This window comes from Globicephala melas, chromosome X, assembly GCF_963455315.2.
Source record: "Globicephala melas chromosome X, mGloMel1.2, whole genome shotgun sequence".
NCBI classification, from domain to species: Eukaryota; Metazoa; Chordata; class Mammalia; order Artiodactyla; family Delphinidae; genus Globicephala; species Globicephala melas.
Window position 1 is genome coordinate 40,303,012 of NC_083335.1, and position 11,030 is coordinate 40,314,041.

General features: G+C 50.6%; 1 pseudogene; it reads left to right on the forward strand.

Annotated features, from left to right (window-relative positions):
- Nucleotides 1-545: 545 nt before the first annotated feature.
- Nucleotides 546-8,528, forward strand: LOC132594448 (nuclear RNA export factor 2-like; annotated as a pseudogene).
- The last annotated feature ends 2,502 nt before the right edge of the window (nt 8,529-11,030 follow it).

The window sequence follows — 11,030 nt, forward strand, 5'->3', positions numbered from 1 at the left end:
TGCTGGTTGTTAGTGGAATCGGTTTGGTGGCTCATTGGATTTGGGAAGCACGAGAGAGGTATTGGTGTGGTTGCTGGAAAGTCCTCAGAGAAGGCAAGATTCGGGTGCCTTCCTGGTATATATGACTGGTGTCCAGTCTAGCCCATGGACGCATACACCTCGGTTCTTTATCAGTCCTGCTCCACTGTTTTAAAAGTTTCAGTGCAGTTGTCCTCTCCTCCTTCCTCCCTCTTTGTCCTCCTTGTCGTCCTCTTCCTCATCCTGCTCCTCCTCGATTCTTCCCCTGATAGTGCCATCTGTCGGATAAGGCTGTCCTCTCTGGACAGGCAGAAGAGTGTCCTTTCTGAGGCTTGTGGGACTGGTCCCTTAGGCCAGGTTGGCACTTGGCCTGCCCTACCATGCTGTTAGCCTAAGACATGGTACGTGGTAAGTGGACCACAGATGTGTCTGCAAACTTGTATTTTTGTTCCTCTTTTCAGAATACAGTGATGGTGGTAGATCACCTCAAGGAAGAAAGAAAGGTTGGAGTTCTTTCCCAGGTAATTCTGGCGAGAGGAGCCCTCGTTATGAACACGATGGGTGTGAGCCTCAGCCCTCACACCTCCAGAAGGATGATGGAAACGTGGTGAAGAGGGATGTCCAGGAGGACCCCGAAGTAAGACAGTAAGTGGCCAGGCAGCAGGGTTTGTGCACAGCAGCCCCTGGGACTATGCACCTCTCTCACGCTCCGTGGACTTGTTTTTCTTCTCTCACTGCAAAACTGAAGCATGCTAGAAGTGAAATAATGGTTGAGCAATCCTAATTGTAGTGCTGGTGTCAAAGAGACGAGGGTGTACAGAAGACTTTCTTAGCACTTATGGCCACTCACCGTCCTTCTCTCCACATCCCCCCTGCAGCTCTCCCTGTACCATCCGAGGCAACAAGAGAGGAGTGAGGTGGCACAGTGAAGGCCACATGCATACTACTGTGTGGAGAAACAGAAAACCTCTGGAGAGAGAAATGGGGGAGAACACACAAGAAGGAACCCCAGGGAGCTGGTTCAGGGTCACAGTGAGTATCCTGAAAAATGTATGGAATGTGCAGGAGAGAAAAGGCAGGGGGAGCTGTGTTGGTCTCATGTAGAGATGCTGGTTTCTTTCACTGGGGACAGTTTGTAATCTGTCCTTTTTATTACCAGGAGTTAACAGTCTTGTTCATCTAAGGGCAGGTTCAGAGAAGCAATGTACAGGGAGCAGGCTGACCGTGAGGAGAACGGAGGAGCCTGTCTCAAAGCAAAGATGGAAACTACTGCCAAGGATATGGAGCGACTCCACATTGGAGGTCTCAGCTTGGCAAGCTGAGTGTGGGAGACAGAGGGTCGAGCCTCTGGAGACCTTGTCTGAGGGGCAAGCAGTGTGTGCGCTGGGTAGGATCTCCTGGAAATTGATAAAAGGAAGATCATCTCTGACACCTTGATTATGTGGAAGAGAGTTTGACTGGAGAGAAAGAGTACTTAGGAAATCCATATTACGCACACCCATAAGAAATCATGCCAGTGGTCCCTTCTTTACAAGCCCTTTCAAGCTCAGTAGAAGGCCGGGAAAGAACAGGAAAAGGTTCGTCCTCCAGCCTAAATTCCCTGTTGTCTGTCCTCTCTCCCATGCCTTCTTTTCATCCTTAGATTCCTTGTGGGATAAAGTATGACAAGACATGGCTAATGAAGTCAATCCAGAGCCATTGCAGTGTCCCCTTCACTCCAGTGGACGTAAGAGAGGATGCCGAAGCCAGACGCGTGGGCACAGGGAAGGGGGAGAGAGAGACCTGGTTCAGCAGGGTCTGTTGGCTTCTGATTCTATTGCTGTTGTATTCAATCCCTGTAGTTCCACTTTATGCAAAATGGGGCTCGGTTCTTTGTCCAGGAAGCTAGCACTGCCTCTGCATTGATGGATGTCAGCTACAAGATTCGTGACGAGGAGAGCCGAAAGGTGTGTGTCGAGGGCGTTACGTGTACCTCATCCTGAGGAAGGAGTACAGGCCAGGGGCTGGTTGTCTTCTTTGGAACTAGAGTTCCTGGTGCTTACCCCACCTCTTCTTCCTGCAGATACCTGTCTTTGTCAGCCCCTCCGCTGTTCCCTACTCTGTGCGGGATAAGTTGAAGCCAGAAGAAATGGAGCAGCTAAAGGTAATGGAGACTCACGGCGAGTAGTGTGCCAGCGCTCAGACCCACCTCTCCTTCTTCCAGTCCCCCGTCCCCCTCGCCCCCGATTTCCCTGCCACCACCACAGCCTCAGAGCGGCTCTCTCCATCTCTCTCTCCGCAGCTGACCTTGAGCAAACGATTTGATGTCTCCCAGCAAGCTCTTGACCTCCAGAGGCTCCGCCTTGACCCAGGTACGGCTGACAGCAGTAATTCTAGGGCGGGTGAGGGCAGAGGGGTCTTCCTGGAGGGAGAACTTAGGGATGGTAACGTGGGGAGGGGCTGGTGCTGGCCCCACACCCCACTCAGCCATCCTATTCCCTCCCCTCTCCTTCCTGAAGACTTGGTGGGCTATGATATTGATATATTTCTGAATCGAAGAAGCTGCATGGCTGCCACCCTGCAGGTCATCGAAAAGTATTTCCCTGAGGTAAGGCTGTAGGCCCAGTGCTGGTATTAGGGTAGGGGGTGGAAGAGATGGGGAGGAGGGCAGATTTGTCTCCAAGGTCCTAGATAGTAACCTTCACTCTCCCTCTTCTTGCCCCAAAGCTGTTGTCCTTGAACTTGAGCAGCAACAAACTGTACCAGCTGGATGGCCTGTCTGACATTATACAGATGGCCCCCACGGTCAAGATCCTGAACCTCTCCAAAAATGAGGTGAGAAGAGGGAGCCAGGTCAAAGTTGGGTTGAGAGTGGGGGGTGGGGCATGTTAGTGTCCAACAGAGTGGTGACAGGAGGCAGGTGAAGGTACCTGTGTGGGAGGGAGGGGTCTGGGGGTGCAGGGATCCAGATGTCCCTCTTTCCCTGGGATTCCTTTTCCCACTTCTGCCCCATATTTCTCAGCTGACGTCTGTGTGGGAGTTGAACAAGATGCAAGGGCTGAAGCTTGAAGAGCTGTGGCTGCAAGGGAACCCATTGTGTGACACTTTCCCAGACCAGTCCACCTATGTAAGGTCAGTGTGAACACCCTGTCACCCTTCTTGGTGACCTTCACCCATGGGAGCCTAGACTATCTGTGACAGTGCCCCTTTGCCAAAGGTGGCAGCCCTGGTCTTCTGGGAGGATCACAGGCCCCACCTTCTGCTTTCTCTGTGCCTATCACCGGTGAGGAGTTTCCTTCCCCTGACCTGCTCACCTCTGCAGGCGCTCTGGGGTCTGTTTCCAGCTCTCTGTGCCCAGATATATTCCAGCAAGACCTCCCAAGAGTGTGCCCCAGGAAGCAGGGCTTCTCCTCCTCACCAGGACCAGGAGCGACCATCCTTGATCCAGATGCTGGCGCCCTGGACTGAGAAGGGTCCTCCAGTCCAGGGCCTCTTGCTGAGAGAAGCCTTCCTTCTTCGTGCTGAGATGGGGTTTGCCTCCCCCGTTCTGAGAGGGGCCCTCTTCCCCTTCCTCCAAAGGGATCCCCCCTCCTCTCCCATGTTGACATGGGGGCTTTCCTGTGCCATGCTGAGGGCTGAGGCCATGGGTGGCTGCTGTCATGTCATCCATTCTGCTGGCCCAGTGCCAGGAGCTGGACCCTCCTTGGGAAAAAGCAGGGCTCCCTGAGTCAGGGGCCAGACGTGGGCCCCCGCCAGTGATCAGAGGGCTTCCTGAGGCAGGAGTGGAAGGCAGAGGGCAGAGGTGGTAGAGGAGACCGAAGGACAGGCCTCTGAGGGGCACTTCCCATCCCTCCCTGCACACGTCACATCATCCCGCCTGGTCCTTCACAGGAGCCCTGGGCAGCCTGAGACAGGTATGATTCCTCAGATAAAGAACCAACTCAGAGAGGTGCAGGGGTCATCGGGAGAGAAGACGGTGATCATCAGAGGGGGCCACGGATCCTCAGCCCCATACTGAGCTGGGACCTGACCCTTTCCTCCTTCTGGGGAAGATCTGCCCCCATGGCTGCTCGGTTTCCCATGCCCAAGTCTGGCTGAGCTCACACAGGTGACAAAGTTTCAGCCAGCATCCAGTGGGCCCCCAGCCCAACATGTGCATATTTTCCATTCCTACCTGGTGTGTCTGGGCGATTCTGGGGCAGGTGAAGAGCCGCAACAAGTGTGCCGTTTCCCCTTTCTTCTCTCTTCTTCCCTGACCCCGACCACGGGAGAGCTTCTTTCCCTTCCCTCTGTTGTCTCTCTCCCCCCTGTCTCTGTGCCCCTATGTCTCTCTCATCTCTCCCTTCCTACCTTCACTCCCTTTCTGTCTTCATCCCCTCCATCTCCCTCCCTGAGCCCCACCTCACTCACCTCGCTGGCCCAGCATCCTGGGCCATCCCTGGGGGGTGTCGGGGTCTTGCCAGAGTGCTGGACCCCCAGTGAGGTAGCAGAGCCCCGGGCTCCCACTCCATCCCCTCTTCTCCCCACAGCCTTCAGTGGGGCCCTGGAGGAAGGGAGGGAGGAGAAGGAAGCCCTGCAGCATGGGTTTGAAATGCTGGTCCCTGTGGCACTGGAGAAGGGAGTCCGAGTAGTCTGGGTGGGAGCTACCTAGGCGAAGGAGAGGAAGGGAGGGAGGGAAGGAATATTAAAGTGAAGGTACTGAGAGAGATGAGGAGACAGTGCCTTTCAGACAGTAAGATGACAGATGCTCAGTGCTCAACAGGCAAGTGGACCGAAAACCCTTAAAATCAGGAGCAGAGGTGGGCAAAGGGTGCTGCTGGATTGGCCAGAACACACTGATCTCTGTTTATGGTATTACTGTTTTAACTCAAAGGAAGCATTGCAACCTTGAACTATCAACCACCTCTTCTCTATTTTTGGTTTTGGACAGGGCCATCAGAGAATGTTTCCCGAAGTTGTTACGCCTGGTAAGTGCCTACGTAAATCATTGTCTCTTACGAATGTCGGTGGCCTCTGCACCTGCCCTCAAGCCCTTTGGGTCTTGCCTAGATCACATATTAGCATCAGAACCTTAACCATTTTGGGGGACATGGACTCCTGAAAATGACATGGATATACTTGCTGGAAAAATGCCCATAAATACACACACGCACGCACACAAGTTGAATATAACACTAGAGACTTCCAGGACCTCATGATGAAGACATCCACTGTAAGCTTTCCCATGGAATTTCCAGGGCCCTTTCACACCTGACCTCTGACCCTTACCCTCCTGGGCCCATCCTTTTCCCGGATCATCCAGGGCCACTCCCCTGGTCTCCACTCCTGACTTCCTCTTCCCTTCTCCAGGATGGCCAGGAGTTACAGTCACCAGTGACCGTTGACGTTGACACTCCCTACATAGTAAAGCTCTGCAAGGTGAGGAAAAGGATCAAACAACATTTGGGGTGTTGCAGGGAGGCTTTATCTACTGCATAGTCTCAAGTGCCATTTGATTCCAGGGAAGCTACTTTGGATCTGATGAGCTGAAGAGCCTAGTCCTGCAATTCCTGCAGCAGTAAGTACCTCAGGGAAGCTGAGCAACGGGGGGAGGGCTAGGACAGGTGAGGCCACCTGAGCACAGGTCTGCTCAGGGGAGTTTTCAAGTCTCATTTGAGGTCCAGACCACAGAGATAGACTGTCTTCATTGCTCCTCCTTAGGTACTACTTGATCCATGACTATGGAGACAGACAGGTTCTCGCGGGTGCTTATCACGAGGAGGCCTGCTTCTCCCTGACGATTCCCTTCCACCCCGAGGACCCAGCCCCGTGAGTATGACAGTACAGCCTCTGCTCCCGGTCCGTGTGGCCCCCCAGCAGACACAGGCCAGCTCCTGCAAACACCCACCACCCACTGTTGCTCTTTGTCTCCTAGAAGCAGCTTGTGCGAGTATTTCAAGGACAGCAGGAATATGAAGAAGCTCAAGGACCCCTGTGAGTGTGTGATGGGAAGACTGGGTGGGAAAGGGCGGTGAAGGGGTCAATCATAGGGCCCAGGGCGTGGCAGCCCCTGACCTTCGCTCGCTTCCCCTCCCCTCACAGATCTGCGGGTCCAGCTGCTGAAGCCCACAAAACGTGTCATTGTGCACACTCTCTGTGTGTTGCCCAATACTCAGCATGACTTCAGCTCCTTAGTGGTGGACACGTGGTTCCAGACGGTGAGCGCCTGCTTTCTCCCTCGGGCGGGCCCAGGAAGCCGCAGGTGGGTGGGAGGTGGAGGTGGTGACTGGGCGCCTGGGCTCTTCCCTTTCAGGAAACGATGCTCTGCTTCTCCGTCAGTGGGGTGTTCGAGGCAGGTGAGTGTGTGTAGACCCCCAGCGCAGATGCCCCACTGCTGCCTCCCCCTGGCCAGGCTCACTCCCAGAACCACCTAGCTTCCCTGACCCCTTCCCTTCCCTTCCCCCTCGCTTCTCTTCCCTTCCCCTCCCCCTCCTGTCCCTTCCCTTCCCTTCCCTGCATTCCACCCCTCCCCTCCCCACCTGCCCTCCCCCACCTCCCCTCCCCTCCTCTCCCCTCCCCTTCCCCACTGTGTTCTCCTGCCCTCAGGCTTCCCACAGACAACCCAGGTCTGAGCTGTGTCCATGCCTGTCTGCCCTGCACACCCTGGGCGTTGGGGACACAGGCTGTGGATTTTGGTGGCTCTCATCCCAGATCCTTACTCTGAGAACTTGGGCCATTACTGAACCTCTCGGTTTCCTCATTTGCAAAACAGGGTAGTAGTATCCACCTCTTGGGCGGCTGTGAAAAATGCATCCCGTGAACTTGGGCAGTGGTCGTCAGGGGTCCTGTCACTGGGTGCAGACTGCTCCTATAGTTGCCCTCCCCATTCCCGACACCCTGGCCCCCGTGAACAACTGCCCTCTCAGCATGAGTGTCCAGTCACACCCTGACTGGGGACCGCAGTGTGAGCGTGTACAGCACGTGCAGCTGTAAGGGGTACTGTTGTTTGTTTGCTGTTGAAGTGGAAGGAAGTTCTCAGCGCTGTGTGCGTTCCTTCGCCCGGACCTTCATCGCTACCCCTGCCCGCGACTGCAGGTGAGAGCCCTGTTGTGGGTGGGAATGCCCATCCCCACCTGGGCTCAGGGGCGTGGGAATGTGGTGGCAAAGACCTTAGGTTTACTTAGTATTGTGGAAAGCCAGCAGGGAGATCCCAGGAGCAGTGTAGCCTAGTGGTTAAGAAGAGTATGGGCGTGGAATTGGCCTATGCGTTCACTCCTTGACCCAACACTCACTCGCTGTGTGACCTTGGTCAATTCCCATGACCTCTGTGTGACTCAGTGTCTTCTTCTGAGAATGGGGATCAGACTGTCCACCCCTTGCACTGTGGTAAAGGGTAAATGCGAAATTGCCCCTGGGTTGGGGATGAACCTATAAATCAAGTGAAGGTGGTAGACAGTCTCTCCAAAGGTGGGCTCTGTAGGGAGGGGCAGAGGTACCAGTCAAGGAACCTGGGAGACAGACACAGGAGGGACGTGGAAGGAATCTGGTTGCTGAGTGCCAGTGGGAGCAGAGTCAGTTTTGGGGGTGTGGGTGTGCATCCACCAGTTGTCTGAGGGCCCATTTTTCCTTCAGTCTGTGCATCGTGAATGACGAGCTGTTTGTGAGGGATGCCGACCCCAGTGAGACCCAGAGTTTGTTCTCCATCCCACTGTCTACACCCACCTCCAGCTCCATGCACCCCTCTCCCAGCAGCAGCAGGACATCATGCAGGCATCCTCCACCCCATCTGAGGTGAACCTCTAGTGGTCTCAGAAGTGAGTGCTGGGGTTGCATGGGGATAGGAGGGAGCTGGGAGGAGTAGAGGAGTGATTAATGGGAATTTTCAGGTAATTATTTTAAATCTATTTTTTCTTACAAACGTTTACTTGTGAGAAATACCCTAATTTCATACTAATACATTTCCATGTATTATAAAATACAGGTATCCTATCTTATATACTGTTTGAAACTTCTTTTATTATTAGTGCCAGCATAGTTTCTTCTCAGTATATGTGACGCTACATTATTCTTTCTAAGATCAATATATTAAACAATTGAATTCCAGGAAGCCATAAGCTATTATTGATAGGCATTTAGCTGTTCGCCTCTTTTTCAGCATTACATGCAGTGGCATCTGCTCATTCTGGTACATACATGTTGGTAAACTTGAAGGCTTGCTGTTGCAGCATAGATGTAGCAGTGAAGTTGTGTGGTCAAGTGTCTCCAGTTTGGTCCTAAGGGAGGTCATCTATCCTGCCCCACTAGAGGTGCTTTCAGTACAATGACTAGACTATACCAGAACTAAAAATTTCTTTACTCATCAAAAAGTGAATTCTGAGAATTCAGAGATAAGAAGAAATAGACCTCTAGGCTTTCAGGAAGGTGAAGGTGGACAGAAGTCAGGTGCCCTGGGGTTGACACTCACGGCTGCTGGCTCTGCTGACATCCCAATTCTTTCTCTTTACTTTCTTCAGTCCACGGGCAAAATTCCAGATGTGACCCTCATCCACTGACCTGGGATCTTGAGAACAAAACTCTGCAAATGAGCCTTTAGATGTCATTTTCATCCTCATCATATTTGTCACCTCTCTTCTCTTAACTGAAGCCATATCCATGACTAAGCTTGCAGTCCAGCTAATCAGGAAGCCGAAGTTTACCGTGTAGGCCTGCCCGTTGTTTTATATTTTTCCAACGCATGATCCTTGTTTATCTTTATATTAAAGAGTAACATTGCACATTGCATGTTGTGTGTCTTGGATTGCTCTTCCCTTGACCCAACCATGAGTTAGTGGGGCCAGGACCAAAAGGTCCCATCTCCCACATCATCCCTGGCAGTCTCTAGCATTTATATCCGACCTACACAGTGCTTGAAAATTATAGAGTAAGGACTCCATTCCTGGACAACCCTAAAATCCAAGCTTTGCCTCCCGATAACCTTCTCCCCACCACTTCAGTATTCACAAGTTGCGACCGTTCTGATGTTCACTTCTATAAACAAATATAACGTATTTAGCAAGTAAAGTACCATATTTACTCCATTAATTATGGATTTCTTAATTATTTAACAGGTCTAAAACTGTGTTAACATATTTATTAGGTTCTTAGGTTCTGTACCTAAGAGTATTTTCCCCACAACTCCAGTGTTTGTTTAACTATTTTATTTTGAAATAATTATTGATTTACCAAAAGTTGCAAAAAAATGTGTAGAGAGGTCATGTATACCCATCACTCACCTTCTCCTAATGATAACACCTTGTATTACTTTAGTACAGCGTCGAAACTAAGAAATGGACATTGGTACAATCCACTGAGCTTACCACAGTTTCGCCATTTTACATGCACTCATTTGTGTGTTAGAACACTTGTGTACACTTATATATATAATTTCATGCACTTTTACCAGCAGTGTAGGTGTTCTAACTATCACCACAAACAAGATCAAAAACTGTTTCATCACCACACGTTTCCCTCATGTTAGCCTTTATAGCCACACCCACCTTCTTCCTGATCCCACATCCCTAAACTCTGTCAAACACTATTATAATTTCCTAAATGTCATAGAAATGGAATCATATAGTACACTACTGTTAGGAATGGATTTCTTTCACTCAGCATAATTCTCCTGAGATCCATCCAAGTTGTAAAGTGTGTCTATCGTCTGTTCCTTTATATTGCTGAATAGGATTCCACGGTGTGAATGTACCCCAGTTTGCTTACCCATCCCCCCGCTGAAAGACATCTGGGCTATTTCCAATTTTTACCTATTGTGAGTAAAACTGTGATGAACTCCATGTAAAGGTTTTTGTGTAAACATAAATTTTCATTTCTGTGGGTAAATTGCCCAGAGTGCAACTGCTGTATCATTTGGTAATCTCATGTTTCGTTTTGAAAAACCTGCCAAATTGTTTTCCAGACGGCCTGTACCATTTTGCATTGCCTTTGGCAATGTGTGAGTGACTCAGTTTATCCAGTGTTGCCTGCATTTGGTTTTGTCACTGTTTTTTTCAGCCATTCTGATAGGTGGGTTTAACATTTCATTGTGCCTTTAATTTGCATTTGCATGATGGCTAAAGATGTTGAATAGCTTTTCCTAAGCCTGTTTGCCCTCTGTTCATGTCTTTCATCCATTTTATAATTGGATTAAGAGGCAAGAAGTTACCTCTAGAGAGCTGCCCTGGCTCTGGCTAACAGGCAGAGTAAGAGAATGTGAGGCCCCTCGAGACTCACTTTTCTTGACAGGGAGGGCAGAAGTGGGGCTGAAGCTATTAAATGTTCCTTAAATTAGGACTGAACTTGGATATGGAACAGGATTAAGAGGTGGGGGCATCTCTGGGTCCATCTGTGGAGATCTGGATAGGGCAGAAGAAGAAGGGGGATATGGGGTAGAGGAAAAACAGTGGAAGGAGGGAGATACGGGGGGATGCCTTCTAAATGATGCTAGATTCATCACTCTCAGCCTGCTCAATGGAGTGCAAAAAACTATTCTCCTAGACGTGTGGTTTTCAACTCTGGATATCCATTAGGATCCCCTCTAATGCTCAGATTCAACCAACTGAATCAGAGCCTCTAGGGATAAGCCCAGTCATCAGTATCTTTAAGGTTCACCTCAGTTGTTTCTAATGAGCTGTCAAACTTGAAAACCTTATCGGATGGTGTATTAGGTTGCTATGGCTGCCATAACAAGACACCACAGGCTGAGTAGCTTAAACAACAGAAATTTATTTCTCACAGTTTTAAAGGTTGGAAGTCCAAGATCCAGGTGTCCACAGGTTTGGTTTCTTCTGAGGCCTCTCTCCTTGGCTTGCAAATGGCCTCCTTCTTACTCCTTCTTCACATGGCTGTCCCTCTGTGCATACACACCCTGGTATCTCTTTATGTGTCCTAAACTCCTCTTATAAGGAAACCAATCATATTGTATTAGTGTCTACCCTAACGGCCTCATTTTAATTTAATCACCTCTTTAAAGGCCCTATCTTCAAACACAGTCACATTCTGAGGTACTGGGGGTAAAGCTT